The sequence below is a fragment of the Orcinus orca genome, chromosome 7 (assembly GCF_937001465.1).
Source record: "Orcinus orca chromosome 7, mOrcOrc1.1, whole genome shotgun sequence".
NCBI lineage: Eukaryota > Metazoa > Chordata > Mammalia > Artiodactyla > Delphinidae > Orcinus > Orcinus orca.
This window is the reverse complement of record NC_064565.1, coordinates 91,782,237-91,798,826: the sequence shown is the minus strand read 5'-3', so window position 1 is coordinate 91,798,826 and position 16,590 is coordinate 91,782,237. Positions and strand designations below refer to the sequence as shown.

Genomic DNA, 16,590 nt, shown 5'->3' with positions numbered 1-16,590 from the left:
ATTCAAACAACACGATTTGTGGTATGAATTCCATTATCAGAAACAGGAATACTATGGATGTCACCTAGGATGGAGTTCCCCTATTTGCTCCCTCAACATGTGAGGTGGGCTATGGCTCCTTGGTCTCTGCCCCATAAGATAAGGATTCTATCTCTGTCCATTGACATATGGCCATAGCCCAAAGAGCCCTTTCCCTGTTTCCAGGGACCCGCCTTAGGCATCTGCCTTGAAGAAGGACCTCAGCCTGAGATAGTCACCATTGGCTTCACCTTGGCTACTACCAAGCCAACATAGAGGACACTGATATCTTCTTAGTCCTTTCTGGGTCCAAGTTCACATTGTTTAAAGGCATTTTCTTCTGAAATTTATCAGACAAGGTGTCATGTGAGATGTGTACATTTTGGACTGCAACCAAATAAATCAGTTACTATAGAATCAAAAGGCTTTGTTCTAAGACAATTTCACTTGTAAGGTGGTCTCCTGGGTTGCAACTGAAAAACATCCTCATTTAATTACAAAAATAAGATGTAAATACATGAAAGAAGGAGTTCAAGCTTGGCAATATGTACCCTGCAACATAAATGACATGGAAAATAGGTGTCAACTACAGGGTTTGGTGGAGAAAGGAGACTAGCTTGGGTTGAAGTATCAAGAAGACATTTATGAAGGATGCTGGATCGAAAGTAGACTCTAAGTTTGTGTACATTTGGATGATGGAGATGGTATGGAGATGAAAGGGAAAAGAATGGTATGACCTGTGAACAGTAATGAAATGGAGGTAGGATGGGAAGATAACTTCTGATAGAAAAAGGCCTTGAATGAGAGGCCAAGATATTTGGTATTTGTCTTATGTGCTGGGAGTAGAGTTTAGGTTTTGCAACAGAAGATGACCTGTTACTGCTTTATTTTAGTAAGACAAACTTAAAATAGGCATGTAGAGTGAAGTACAGAGGGAGGAAATTGATTATGCAAAATAATTAAAAGATAACGTAAGCACATTGGATGTATTATCTTGATAATTTTTAACAACTCTAGAGGTAGTCACTCACTGTTATCTCTGTTCTTTGGATGAGACTTGAAAATACTAAGTAACTTGTCCAAGGTCACCCAGCTAGCAAGTGGCTGGTCCAGAATTTGAATCCAGATTTGTTTGCATCCAGAGTTGAATTCTTATCCACTTTACAATAAACTGACAATTGCAATGATTCAGTTGTTAGGTTATAATTACCGCTATTACAGTGATGGCAGTGGGAATGGAAACAATGGTTGGAGGTGAGAGATATTGTAAAGGAAGTATCCACAGACTTAGTGACTAGGTGTGAGTGGCAAAGTGAGGACAAGGCAAAGATTTGGTTTCATTGCTTCAAGCCTGGATGTTTAGGAGAATATTGGTAACATCAGTTGAGAAAAAGAGTTAAGGGGAAGCCTGGGTTTGGAGAGACAGATTATGAGTTATTAATGAAGCAGCAATCAACACTGGCCTCCAGTTCTTTCTTCTTCTATCCTTCTCCTCTATCTTATCTCCACTATCTCTACCCTTTATTACCAGCATCTGTGGAAGGCAGTAAGACACTTGTTTTAGTCCTATGCTGAGTCCTATACAATAAGGCTTATATAATGTGTGAGAGGGTGAGGTGAGGGCAGGGGGGAGAAGGGGGAATTCGTAGTTAATGAGGATCTTCAACAAAATTTATTCTCAATTCTCAGGATTTATTTTAAGTAGATTTCACCATAAAAATAATATTATACTTACTTTGCCCCATTCTCTCTGTAATGGCATCAGGCCCATGGTGGAGTTATAGGACCAAATCACAGTAGGCATTTAAAATTCATGATCTTGCTGCTGCATGGCAGAACAATATAAATTGAAAGGCACAGCCTGGATACCATCTTGTGGTCTTTATAAGAGGAAAATTAGTGGCACTTTGGTTCACGAAAGGCTTATGACAGGCCTGGGCCTGTGGTGGCACTAATGTAGCCATCACTGGAATGCCAAGAGATGGCCTGCTGGGTTAACAGCTGTCATTTTGTGCCAAACTCACGTAACTGAAAGCTTCTGGGCCAATAAAAAAAAAACAAGATGCTGCTCTTCTCCTTTGGTTATGAGATGCAAGAGCAAGCACTTTGGAAAGCAAGCTACTTTGTTTCCTGCTAAAATATGCCTGTCAAAGTGGCCAGTTTCTATGGTGAAAGACATTTTGAAACAGGTTCATGTTGGTGTGTCTTTGTCTGGTAGGCGAGCCTCGCTGGAGCATCACCCTTCGAGCTGAGTACTGGGCTGACAGTGGAAACTGACTTAGGATGGGAATTACTTCAACATTTCAGTCAGGATGGTGGTTTGCATGGGGACCAAGGTAACTCTGAGAGACAGAATGCCTCATGTGAAACACCTGAGCTCTGGGGTCAGAAAGACCTGGTTCTGACACTTCGCAGCTATTTAATTTGGTGCAAGTCACATGACTGGTCTTAACCTGCATTGCCATATCTATACAAGGGGGTTAACACCACCTTTTTTGAAGGGCTGTTTAAAGATCAGAAACAATGTATAGGGACTTCCCTGGCGGCGCAGTGGTTAAGAATCCACCTGCCAATGCAGGGGACACAGGTTCGAGCCCTGGTCTGGGAAGATCCCACATGCCGTGGAGCAACTAAGCCTGGGCGCCACGACTACTGAGCCCACACACTGCAACTACTGAAGCCCGTGAGCCTAGAGCCCATGCTCCACAACAAGAGAAGCCACCGCAGGCCCTTGTACTGCAAGAGTAGCCCCCGCTCGCCACAACTAGAGAAAGCTCACATGCAGAAAAGAAGACCCAATGCAGCCAAAAATAAATAAAATTTTAAAATAATAATAATAAAAAAATGTGTTGGGCTTCCCTGGTGGCACAGTGGTTGAGAGTCCGTCTGCCATTGCAGGGGACACAGGTTCGTGCCCCGATCCGGGAAGATCCCACATGCCGCAGAGCGGCTAGGCCTGTGAGCCATGACCGCTGAGCCTGCGCGTCCGGAGCCTGTGCTCCGCAACAGGAGAGGCCACAACAGTGAGAGGCCCGCGTACCACACACACACACACACACACACACACACACACAAAGTGTCAAAAAAAAAGTGAATAAAAGACATTTGTATATGGTATGTATATGGTATGATGTATTGCATAGAATACATTAAATGTATATAAAATAATAATAGGAACAAATCTGAGTTTTTATCTGCCAGGCCCCATGCTAAGCAGTTTACATGCATTATATCATTTGATTCTCATAATTGGCCAAGGCAGTAAGTAGCATTTTTATTCCCTATTTGACAGATAAGAAAACTGAGTCTTGGAGAAGTGATTTCCGCAGCTAGTGAGTTGGAAACTCAGGATTTGTACCCTGGTCTGTTGGCTCTGGATCTTGTATTACTGAAGACTGTTATAAGGGTTAGGCAAGTAGCAGTCATGTTTGTGATTTAGATTCTGCCTTGTATTGTATTATTCTATCATGGGGAGTTTTGAGTATATCTCATCCATTACAGGTAGCTTTAGTTGAATTTTTGTCATACTCTGAAATTGTATTTCCATGGGACTGCCTATTTATTTATTTATATAGGCAGTTACTGGGAAGAGAAAGTGGTTTAGCATTTGGAGAAATGGGACTAAGTGTTGTGATTCCTCTTTGTTTTTACTTTACATGGCCACAAACTTATTGTGTGTCACATCCCAACCATTAGAAGCTCTACATTTGGATTGGCCATTAGGAAAATGCAAATAATGGCCTCATCTAGGAAATGTTTCAAGGAATCAATTCAAGTGCAAAATAGTCCTGCTAATCTCCCTTATGGGGCTGTTCTGGTGCTAACACAATGATCCTGAGGGGCTGAAGATCATTATACAATCAATGGTACCCAAAACACAAGGCATCTTTAATATTCAGCAGCCCCCATCAGAGAGGAAACTTAACCTCCCTTCAGTGTGGATAGTTCTAGAATGTTCCATGGCTTTGCATATTTCCATATAACCTAGAATTGCATATAACCCAGAATTTAGGTTATTTTGCTTCTTAAGCACTTCATAAGCTTGAGTGGAACTATCCCAGAAATGATTTGAACTCAGTCATTTTTTTTTAGGAAACTATCTTTTCATAGTTTTTCTTGGAAGGAGGGAAACACTCTAGAAAATAAAGGACCATCTCCTTTATTGAAGCTATGAGTTAATATGGAATGGAATCTCCATAATGTTTGTGATGTAAATCTGCATTTCAGCTCTGGTTCCTGGTTTTGGATATGGAAATGGATTGGGATCCCAGCTCTGTAATTTGTAATCTCTGTGACCTTGGGCAAGTCATTTCACCTCTCTGAGTCTTAGCGTATCTTATCTGTGAGGTTAGTTATCATATAGACTCAAAGGGCCATCATGAGGAGTATTAAATGAGATGATGAGCACTTAACACAGGGCCTGGCACAGAGTAAGTTCTAATTAAGCAGTAACCACTATTGTGGATCATGTTGATTTTTCCTGTGGAATGTCTCACTTACTAACCCTTTTTATTTGTGGGGTTACTACCCTAGTGTAGGCCCTGGATCTACCACTGTTTCAATACGTCACTTTCTTTCCTCTTCAAGCCCTACTTCCTATGGCTGTCAGCTTTGTTAAATACTCTCCCAAACTGACCATTGGTCCTTATTTCTTCTTTCTACAGCAAATCCAGACCTTCTGATCTGTTTTTCAAAATCCTCATCATGAAGCCTCACTTTGCCTCTTGCCTCTTCTCACAGCTCCTCTCAAACTGTACACTTCCATTGGCCCATCTTTGCTCTGTCCGTGGTCCTGACTTCTCAGGTTCATATTCTCACCTGCCCCTTCTTAGGCTCTCCAAATCCTCCTTATGTTTCAAGGCAGATGAGGGTCCAGCTCTTCCAAGAAGCCTTCTATGATTATTCCAGTCCTCGCTGAGTTACTATTCTGAGTTCTGACAGTGTTTCTGAAACCTGTTAAGATAGTGCCTGATTTTCACTGCTTTGGGTACCCATTGACTGTAACTGAAAGAAAATTGCTGTTAATTATAAGTGCAATATTATATTCGGTGATGTATCTGATCAAGAACACATCTCATATATTATCCTAACACGAATTTATCATATTGGCATAATAATATGTCAGTGAATTATACACAGTCATACTAAATATATGTATGTATTTCTATAAAATAGGCACAGATGAATATCTGACATTAATTTGCTAAAAGGAGATCAGGGTATTTAAAAGAGTGTGTTTTTCTTATTAAAGTATTCATGTAAGTGGGAAAAATGCACAAAGATATTTTTGGTAGCATTGTTTATCAAAACATTGAAAACACTCTAAATATATGTCAGTAAGGCTTGAGAAGTTATGACACATCCATACACAGGCAGACTATGTACTTACTGAAAAGAACAAAATGGATCTCTATATATTGACAAGGAATGATGTCCTTGGTACATTATGTACAAAAAACAAGCTGCAGAGTAGTAATTATGACTAAATTTTTGTAAAGCAAACACATATTTCAAATATATTTTCTGTTCCTCTATGGATAGAAAACACCTAGATATACATTAAACTGTTAAAAGTGCTTATCTCTGAGAAGTTAGATATTTGAAATGGATTGGGGTAGCTAGAAGAATAGTTATGTTTTTTAAGAATCTATACAACAAATAAAAATCTGAGTCCTCTATGTCATAAGTTTAGACCAATTATAATATGTATTTAAAATTTTATATACAAATGTTATGATTGTTTTCTAATAATTTTAAGGGTATTTAAAAATATATAAAGTACATGACTGAAATAATGATTTTTTTCTCAGTATAAAGTTTCTCCCAGCAATAAGTGTTATTTGTATTGCCTTCCTTTAACCTTAGAGCTGCATTCAAATTTGACATTATTCCTCTCAAAAACCAATATTCAGTGCCTCCAAATTCAGAAACCCATTAAGGAGTTGGGGAGGATGATATTTTAAAAATATGTCATATCCTCAATAACTTCTGCATTGACCAGTTAGAATGGATGCTGGCTAGTATGCCAGACTAGGCATCCTGGTGGAACACCAGCCCTGGCCTTAACTTTGTGAACTGGCAGAAGGTAGTCTCTGAAATCTGTTCTTCACCTTGGTTTTCTTGTGCTCCATCCCTCCCTTTTTCCACCCAACACAGAATCAGGGGCCCAGAATTATTTTGAAGAATACTATTCACATAGTAAGGTGGAAGAGACAGCAGTTATACAGTTGCTTTGGTCAAGATGATAGAAGGTGTGAAAGGGATTTTGAGGGAGTGGAAAGGGTGTGGGCTTTGGAGCAGACAGATCTCGATTTGAGTCCTGGTTTGCTCATTTTCTCGTTGTGTCACATGGGACAAGACAGGTAATCTCCCTGTGCTGCTATTTCTTCATGTGTAAAATGATGTTAATCTCTACCTCATGGGGCACTTGTTAAGGGAAAATGAGGCAACCTGTTAAGTGTCTGGGGTGTAATTCGTGTTTGTAAATGTTAGTAATTCCCCCTCTTCCCTTCTCCCCAATCCTACTTCCCATATGCCCTTGATTTACTCTAAGAATGTATGATTCAGGTCTTTTAAGCACCCGCTGGTGAATCCACTCTTTCCTTTGCCATGTACTACCTATCTGAGTTACTGCTCAGTGCCAGGTCATGTGCCCATTGCGTCACTGTATTAAAGCATTGACGAGTGAAGTACAGGTGTTTATTAGGCAGCTTTGAGTGCATAATTGTCAAAACAGTCCAGATCAAAGAATACACCAACCTAGCAATTTGGCTATAATTACACATGGGTTCACATGGGTCAGTTTCACCTCTTCTAACTCAATCAGAAGCTCCTTCAGGGCAGAAGTCAATTATTCTCTACGTGTTGTAGAACAATGCCTTGCACAATTATGAACATGCATATTTACCAAACATTTGTTGACTGATTGACCAACTGGCCTATGGGTAACAAGTTCTCTTTAGGTGTGGACAAAGCAGTTTTCAAACTGGTTAACAGGGCTTGAAAAGATATAAAGCCCAAATCTGACTGTTGGAGCTTAATTACACTTTATAAGCAAGCACATCTACACCTACATCATTGCAAATTGGAGAAAATCTTCCATCTGTAGCTATTCTTCATATTCTCATTGGCTTTTCAGCGGCTCATTAGTGTAATGGAGATGCCTTGAGGCAAGCTTCGGTAGCCTTAGAGCACAGGCAGACATCCCTGAGCTCCGGAAAGAACATGGACAGGCCCTGAAAGCATGAGGGAAAGCTTTGGAGAAGGCAATTGAGAAACCTCCTGGCGAGACATTGTCTGCAGATCACTGGCCCGATATAGCATAAAGGCCCCATCTGAGCCATTACAGCCTATTGTGTCAATGTGTTTTCTGGGAGGCTGTCATCCATAGATCACAGTCGGCAGCGAAAGTAATGCCTCCATGGGAACTGTTACTATTTCCCATCGGTGAATTCTATTAAAGGTCCGTGGGTTACTGCCACTGGAGTTCATATTAACTCGGTCAAAGGGATGGTGATTGATTCTGTGGAATTTTGTGAATACACACAAAATACATTTCATACTGTCATCTGGGTTTTGTATTGCACTTCCATGATCCCTGCTACATGGTTAATCCAATATCATCTACTCGAATTGCTACAGAGAAAAACCCAAATTTCCCATGCCATTTTAAAGCTGAGATACCTGCCCATTTCCTTTCTTCTCCAGTCACAAAAGATTTAGACCTAACTATAAACCATTGACTTCTCTTCTGATTTAACAACTTGATCTGATGGGAAAGGCATTTATTGAATGCCCACTGTGTACCAAGAAATAACAGTGGGAACTACAAATGATACCAAAAAATTAATACAGTAGGTTTGTGCCCCCATGGAATTTATAATATAATCAGAAAGAAGGCATTCATAAAATGATCAAAGGATATAATTACAAAACTAGTAACAGGAAGTGTCTAAATAAGACATAGCTGCGTCACAAACAGTGCCAATAGCTATATTCTTGAAAAGATGAATGGGTACTAAATCTTGCGAAGCGCTGAAAAAAACAGCTATTTATAGGAGTCCTTTACGGTAAAGTGATTTTTTTCATAGCCTAACTTATTGATACTAAAATTTCTAAAGTGTGTGAAAGGGTTCCTTGATGTGGGTTATATACTTTGGGCTCCTGGGCCAGGAAAAACACCAAGTTTAGGAGTAACCTTAGAAAGGTTCCTCAATTAATTGAATTTTAAATGAGATGTTGAAAATGAAGGACATGAGTTGGTAGTGATTTTAGAGAAGGCCAACTCTCCTACATGCTCAAAGTAGAAAAACGTAGCATCAAGTCTCTATTTCCTTCCTGAGTGGATATTGCACAGCAGAGGGAGAGCGGGTGCTAAGATGCTGATGTTATCTGCAGTGGAGTTTTATAACTGGTATGGGAGTACTTTCTTGAACATCCCTTCCTGAAGTGCATTCTGATATATTCTGTATTCAGCACATCAATGGCTCGAGATCGTGTGTGTACATATAGACACTTAGGGGTCCTCGGACCCCACATCTGGACTCCTAGAGGAGAAGCTGGTACTCTCAGGGCATCCCAGGTTATTGTGGTCAATGGGACACTGAGTGCAAGGACCAGAGAGTCTCATTCATTATGGAAATTCTTTTGTTCCCATGACTCCTCTCTCTGAAGGTCTTAAAAACTGGCAGAAATGCAGGGAATTTCACTTTATTGAGATCTCCATTTTGAAAAGCGATGATCTGGGTGGACAAAGTTCCTCCTAATTCCTTCCTAAAAACTCTTAAAATGTCCCTTGAGTTTGTACCTCCCCCCCTTTATTTTTTGCGGTACGCGGGCCTCTCACTGCTGTGGCCTCTCCCCTCATGGAGCACAGGCTCCGGATGCACAGGCTCAGCGGCCATGGCTCACGGGCCCAGCCGCTCTGCGGCATGTGGGATCTTCCTGGATCGGGGCACGAACCCATGTCCCCTGCATCGGCAGGCGGACTCTCAACCACTGCGCCACCAGGGAAGCCCTGTACCTCCCTTTAATTCTCAAACTCCCCTGGCTGTTTGGATTCTCTTTGCCAGATAGATAGATAGATAGATAGCAACAACCTCTTAGATGTTTATTCTAATTTTTGCCTCTCTTTGGTCCAACCCATTCTAAAACCTGCTGGAATGCAACTGTCCTCAAGTGCAGAAACCATCATGTTACTCCTCTGATCAAGAATTTCCTATTGCTAAAAAAAAAAAAAAAAAAAAAAAAGAATTTCCTATTGCTTACAATAAAGGTCCACATTCTTCACTTTAATATCAAGGTCCCTAACAAATGCCCTCTCACTGCAAGTAAACCCCTAGATCTACCCCTCTCTTTAATCATAACATTTCTCCTTCCTCTCTACTCTCTGCTATCTCCTAAGTAAAGTTCGTTTCTTTGTCTTCTGTGGTTTTCCATGAGATATCCCACTGCTCAAAAGTGGATATCCCCCTTCCAAGCCACACCTTTCAAAGCGTAGGGATTTTTAGATTATAAATTTAATGTGGTTGAAAGAACTAGCTATGAACTTAGACACCTTGTTTCCCTGGGACAATGGCTTCAGAGCCTGACAAGGAGGGATCATGGAGGACTGAGAAATGCTTGTGTAGGAGCCCCAGACATGGCAACAATGGAGCCCAATGTCCAACCCTCGCCCACACCACCCCCTCCTTGGCAGGGAGCCGGTGTTGGCCAAATGCAGACATTCTGCAGGGCTGAGAAGGAATAGGGGATACTTGCCTCAGGCAAGACCAAAAGCTGAGAACCATGAGCAGGGGAGCAATTTAAGCTAAAAAGGTACAGGGAAAGCCTATGCTCAAGCCCCAGAAACACTGTATCCCAACAACCAGTTCTGAGGTCAGAGGGCAAGGGTCACACAGCTGAGAGGTGTGAGGCGAAAGTCAGTCAGCAACAAAGAGTCCCTGGGAGCTGATGGTGTCTTTTAATGGTGGTGGTGGGGGTGAAAGGTATGTGGTGTGGGACAACCCCCAGCCCCTTCCCAAGGGCAGTGACAGGGAACACAGTGACGGGAGGCTTCCTTCATGCTCTTGGCCTCTGGGGACTAGAGTGCTCCCTTGACATAGACTACCCTTTAGTCGGCCAGGTAAGCATTTATAACAGGGACTATTCCATCTACCTGATAAGGGAGCTTAGCTCTGTGAGACTACAGGCCAGATCTGTCTTATTCACCACCATGTCCCCAGAGGAGCAGGCTGCCTGGTACCACTTCTAATCAGTTTGTAGCTGCTGAGAGGGTAAGGTAGTTGAGAAAATTAAATGAAATCATATAGGGAAAGGTGCTATGGGCTGAATGTTTATGTCCCCTCAAAATTCATGAAGCTCTAATTCCCAATGTGATGGTATTTGAAGATGGGGTCTTTGGGAGGTGATTAGGTTTGGATGAGGTCATGGGGGTGGAGTTCCCATGATGGGATTAGTGCCCTTATAAAGGGAAGAAGAGACCAGATGCCTGTCAGTCTCTTTCTCCTCGGCCATGTGAGGATACAGTAAGAATGCAGCTGTTTACAAACCAGGAAGCAGGCTCTCACCAGATGCCAGACCTGCTGGTAGCTTGATCTTGAACTTCCGAGCCTCCAGAACTATGAGACATAAATGTTGTTGTTTTAAGCCACCCAGTCCATGGTGTTTATGTTATAGCAGTGTAAACCGATTAAGAACAAAGGGCTTAGCCAAAAGTGAATCACGTATTTTGAAAGGCTAGTTTAATGACATTAATTAGTGAACAGATCTAACTTGAAATCCCACATCCATATGTCAACAATGGGTAATATTTTTGCTATAATGTGATATATGTACTCCTAAGAGAGAACTTGTGTTCTGTAGAAGCCCATACCCAAAATAGCAGCACTTTTGGGAAAAATAAGATTGAGGCTGACCGACTGAACACTGAGGTAACATTGTAAACGAAGTATTAATAAAACAGTAACTTCAATCAAATTTTAGTATTTTATAAATCAGTCATACTGTTTTCTTAATAAATATACACTACAGCAAATATAAGACTTTAAAAATGAAGGTGGCTTGACGAAAGGGATGTTCAAGGAAGTATTGAGTCTGTAGATAATGGTACAAGGCCAAAATACAAAAAGATTGGGGAAAACTGTGTAAATAATTTTTTTTTTGCTCTGTCTTAGAAGTCAATAATCACTTCTAAGACAGAGCAGGGTGGATGGACCAATACTGTATTCCTCTGTGACTTGTTGCATTGAGCTAGGCTAATATACTTTGCATCCAGCTGCCATTACTGTGTGACACAAAACATTAATGTGCTGGCAGAAAACTGTGAAAAACAAGTGTGTCATTTTTTTTTTTTAAGAAGATGTTGGGGGTAGGATTTTATTAATTAATTAATTAATTTTTGCTGTGTTGGGTCTTCGTTTCTGTGCGAGGGCTTTCTCCAGTTGCGGTGAGCGGGGGCCACTCTTCATCGCGGTGCGCGGGCCTCTCACTATCGCGGCCTCTCTTGTTGCGGAGCGCAGGCTCCAGACGGGCAGTCTCAGTAGTTGTGGCTCACAGGCCTAGTTGCTCCGTGGCATGTGGGATCCTCCCAGACCAGGGCTCAAACCCATGTCCCCTGCATTAGCAGGCAGATTCTCAACCACTGCGCCACCAGGGAAGCCACAGTGTGTCATTTATGTTCTATTAACACAGTTCCCTTATTCACCACTCTTTTACATTCTGAAAACATGTTTTAAAGCAGAACAGACAAGATTTTCACATTTTGAATAAACGTAGACTGGAGAATTATTTCTCTTGACCATCATGAGTTTTACATTGAAGAAGGTTCATAATGGCTTATAGAAGTCTTTTGTGTGGCCTACAAAATATTTTTAAAAGTTTTGAATTGGTATGTCCAATATTCAAACATTTAGAGATTTTAGGTAAGAAAGTGGATTTGCTGCCCCTTATTCCTATGTAGCAATAATTTGGCAGCCTGAATAGAGGCTGCCTCCATGTAAAGAGTGGCTCTATTCATGTATTTTATTTTACCTGCATGAGGCTGTAGGCATTGGGGTTGGCAAGACTGGTTATACCTTTTATTCCCCAGGTCTCTGCTCATATGCATGTGTGTTCATAAATTGGATATTTGTAATTTAGGGAATGCCCGCATTTTATTTATATCCGCAGTCCTTTCGTAGATTTTTCGTTACACTGAGATGTATACTCTTTAATTTAAAAGTGACCCAGATCCATACTAAACAGGTCACAGGTAAGTGAGATAAATGAATCCCAGAAATAGAAAAGAAATAATGAGTTTTATGGGCAAATCAAACATTATCCTCCTAATTATCACAGTTAGATGCTTAAGAAAGATCTGTTGATCACCTTTGAGCAGTGAGTATTTTAGTGTATTCTTTTAAATTTAATTTGACTTGATTGCTGTTATTCTTGTGGAAAGACAAGTGTATATGATGGCAATGTAATTTTTTTAGCTGCCTCCCACACAATTGCTTTAAAATAAGCTAATTCTTCATTGCTACACCTTAAGATTCTGTTATTATTATTATAAACACACACAGAGCATAAAGCCTTTAATTTTTGTGTGACAGCTGTCTAATACTTATTTTTACTGTTGATCTTGTTATTGAGATGAAATCAATACACATTTACATAATAAGTTTTTATTTTTCAAACAAGACGATGAACACCTCTCTATATTAATCTACAAGATAAAAACTGGCACTGGGCTACTTCTCAATATAATTCTTGTGTTTAAAAAGTTTTGCCTTGGAGTTTGGCATTTCTTTATATGTGATTCTTATGGTATGTAAACCGCCCCCCCTCTCCGCCACCAAATAGAGTGAATAATCAAGAGCCCTATTTCTGTGTTTGACCATGGAAGGGTTTGTATTATGTTTAAGCCTTATTTAAAACAGCTCCTATTCCTTGACTTGAATTTAATGGATGTGTGTTCACTGCATTAAATTCACTTTGTTCTGTTCCAACAATGATTGACAGCCTTGATTTAAGACCAGTAAGTTAAAGGCAGGTTGTTCAAAGATGGCCACTATTCCCTATCAGGATGTCAATAGTCTATAGAAGATATACAATCCATAACCTTGGTTGTACCTTTTCAAACGAAGAGAGGAAATAAAGAGGGCATAAAAATATAAATATATTAAAATATTAATGTAGCAGGTTCTTCTGATTTTCTTTGGTTAAAAGATTATTGACACCAATTTGAGCAGTCATCTAGCATGAGATAATTAAGTGGATTATAACTGAATTTTTGCAAGTCATTATTAATTTAATACCTACCAGACCTGGAAGCTCAACTTACTGGTCCTTTTGGTGTTATTGCTAATTAGTTGTGTTTTCAGGGTCAGAAATAGTCAATGCAGTTTTTTTCTGTCCTTCCACCACTGAAGTGTTATATAGATAAATATTTTTATAGAGTTTAGTTGTTGATTCTATAGGATAGTTGATTTACAATGTTGTGTTAATTTCTACTGTACAGCAAAATGATTCAGTTCAGTCTTATATATATATATATTTTTTATAATCTTTTCCATTATGGCTTATCACAGATATTGAATATAGTTTCCTGTGCTATACAGTAGCACCTTGTTGTTTATCCATTCTATATATAATAGTTGACATCTATTAATCCTAAACTCCCAATCGATCCCTCCTCCAACCTGCCCCCTCCACACACACACACACACACACACACACACACACACACACACACACCCCCTTGGTAACCACAAGTCTATTCTCTCTGTCTGTGAGTCTGTTCTAACAAGAATTTCTACTCTCACCTTTGGTAATTTTATTCATGATTATTAAATAAGTTCTTGAATAGATACATGACTTGCCAGTAAAACATTAAAAGAAATCACTTTCAAGGAATTTCCAGCTGGAAAGGAAGCCTGTAAGTGTGCACAGTATGCTTATCACTACTGCAAGTCTTCATGACCCCAGGGACACAGCAGATACTGTCAGTGACCATGAAGTAACAGTGGACCCCAGGCTTCTGACACGCTAGCCTCTTTGGAGAGAACACTTGCACTGGGGGTTAGGAGAGCTGTCCTGTCCTTTACAGTGTAAATATTTAGTCCCCCACCTCTTACCACAGATGGTTTGGGACAACTGACAACAATATTGCAACAATAATATAGCCATAAATAGAAATAGTAAGGACAAATGAAAAGAGAACCAGAAATGTGCCACTCTGGGGTTAGCAGAGTGGCTGTTGTTGAACTTGAAGTCAGAAGGACAAGGTTACCATCTAGGGTCCAGCCACATCCTGGTGGCCTTGAGCAAGATGCTGCATCTCTTTGCACTGTGACTTCAACTAGAAAGTATAGAGATTACAATTCTTAGGTGATTTGTGAATTATCATCCAGCTTTAAAATTCCAGGTTTCTAGGATTTAGGGCTTTCATGAATCATTCAGCTAAATATAAAGAAAAAAAATGATTTTAGGACTGAGGGTGTATCTTGTAAGTCTAGCCAGTTATCTTGCAGATGAAGGTACTGTTGTTTGTGGTGTAGACAGCGCAGGAGAATGCGGAAGTGTGGACCCTGTCTCCCTTGGTTGGGGGAGGGCCTCGAAGCTGACCATGCTTTCATTTCCACAGGGATAGCCTGTGCAGTTAACCCCAAAAGAACAATGTCCTCTGCTTGGCTCTGATCTGCAAAGTCTCCTTTCAATTTTAGATGCAACTGATTTTTCAGATTTATTTATTCATTGACTGAGACATGAATATCTGACATTTCTTTTAAAGGAAAATTCCTTTATAGTTTTTATACAATATACATAATGTTTTTATATTACAAAGATATTGTAAGTAATACGGAAGAGTAAAGGCAGAAAGTAAAAAGAAAAAAAGGAAAGAAGCAAAGAAAAACCACACTAAATCTCACAACCCAGAAATCAGAATCATCGATTGCTCAGGTAAAGCTACTCTGAGAATAGATAAGTAGGAATGTTTTTATAACACTGGGTCATATTATACTTACTATTTTAAACAGGAAGAATCGATTTTAATTTAATTCAAATTTAATACAAATGAAAAGAAACTGAAGTGAAACAAAGGGAATTACTGAACTTAAAAATGAATGCTTACTCCCAAATATTTGTTGTGGAGAGGAGACCTCTGCCCTAGCTTATCCCACACATCTACGTTCACTTATAAGGAGGTACAGAGACCAAAACATTTAATGCTGAACTTGTTCCCATTACTTGATTATTTTCTTCTACTGTGATATTTCAGTGCAACCATGACTATACCTTAGAGTGTAATTCCAGTTAAACTTGTGTATTTGGACCACTGGTACCATGGGGAAAGCTACCACCGAGCCAAAAGGAAAGAAAGCCCATGTGTTTCTGTTTAATGTCTGACCCTCAGGGAGTTTCTAGAGAGATGATATGGTGACCCTGAGTATAAGCAGTGCCTGGCACGTGCTCCTTTGCACAAACAAAGTTATTTACTTCCGAAAACTGGTGAGAGGCAGTGTGATCAAACAGATGTGCTGAAGGGAGCCCGAGGATCAGCCCCCTGTGGGGCTCTGCCCGATCTGCCCCACTCAATAATTCAGTGGTTTCCAAGGCAGAGAGGACACAGGAAAATCTGTGACAAGAAGACGAATGTTGAAGTCATTCTTACAAAATCTCTATTTTTAGTGCGTGCTTTACAACGTACGTAATATATTACTGCAGTGAAACAAGTATATATCACTTACAAAGAAATGAATAAAAAGATATACTTCGAGGGTGCAGGCTTAAAACTTTCTTTGAGGTAGGTGTGCCCAGTCAAGCCCCCTGCATTAAATGGTGGGAGCAGTGCCAGTCTTTCTTTGCACCTCTGTCTCCTGACTTGTAAACTGAAGCTCTTCTCCCTTTTCTTTCTGCCCCCTCCCTTCCAGAGAAGTTGGGAGAGCCAAGGAGAACACTGTTGCCCTAAAGAGCAAAAATTCCATAAACATTCTGCATTAACTGGGGTAATTTAATTCAGATTAAAAAATTGTTTTATAGCACTTATTTTAGTTCATATGTTAATGATATCCATTTCCTATGTTTAATTCATGTTTGTGGGCGTTATCCCAAATATATATTCTGAGTTCAATTAAGAAGCCAAGAAAAATGTCTAGGAGAGGCTTTTCACTGTACCCGACAGATTCGTATTAAATCCCTGTGTCTTAATATATGATTTAAGGGGAATAACATAAATGGACTCTGAATTTCTCCCATGTAGCTCATTTACAAAAGTACCTCAGCTTGCTAAGAATTTGCCTCTTGTTGGCCATTAGAACACTTACTAGAATATTTATTAGTTATTAACACAGAAAGTACGTTTGCATGTGTGTGTGTGTGTGTGTGTGTGCGTGCGCGCACATACTGAGAGAAACATAGCTCTCTAGGCACTTATTGGTGGAGCTAGCTTAGATTGTAATAGGTAATAGATGAATTTTTAAAAATAACTAAATTCAGGAGTGAATTGATGTGAGAGTCCAGAGTAGAGCTGATTGGTTGACTGGGGCAAAAGCGGAGAGAACCACCATGCCTAACATATCCTGTGTTCCTGGC

The 16,590-nt window shown here is 40.1% G+C and overlaps 1 protein-coding gene across 1 annotated transcript in view; it reads left to right on the top strand.

The window, feature by feature from the left end:
- The first annotated feature begins 2,236 nt into the window (after positions 1–2,236).
- The window catches only part of KLF7 (KLF transcription factor 7), a 150,375-nt gene continuing 136,021 nt past the window's right edge, over positions 2,237–16,590 (top strand). Inside the window, exon 1 of the mRNA XM_033429117.2 lies at positions 2,237–2,354. The gene's annotated coding sequence lies outside the window, so the exon portion shown is untranslated. The remainder of the gene's footprint in view (positions 2,355–16,590) is intronic.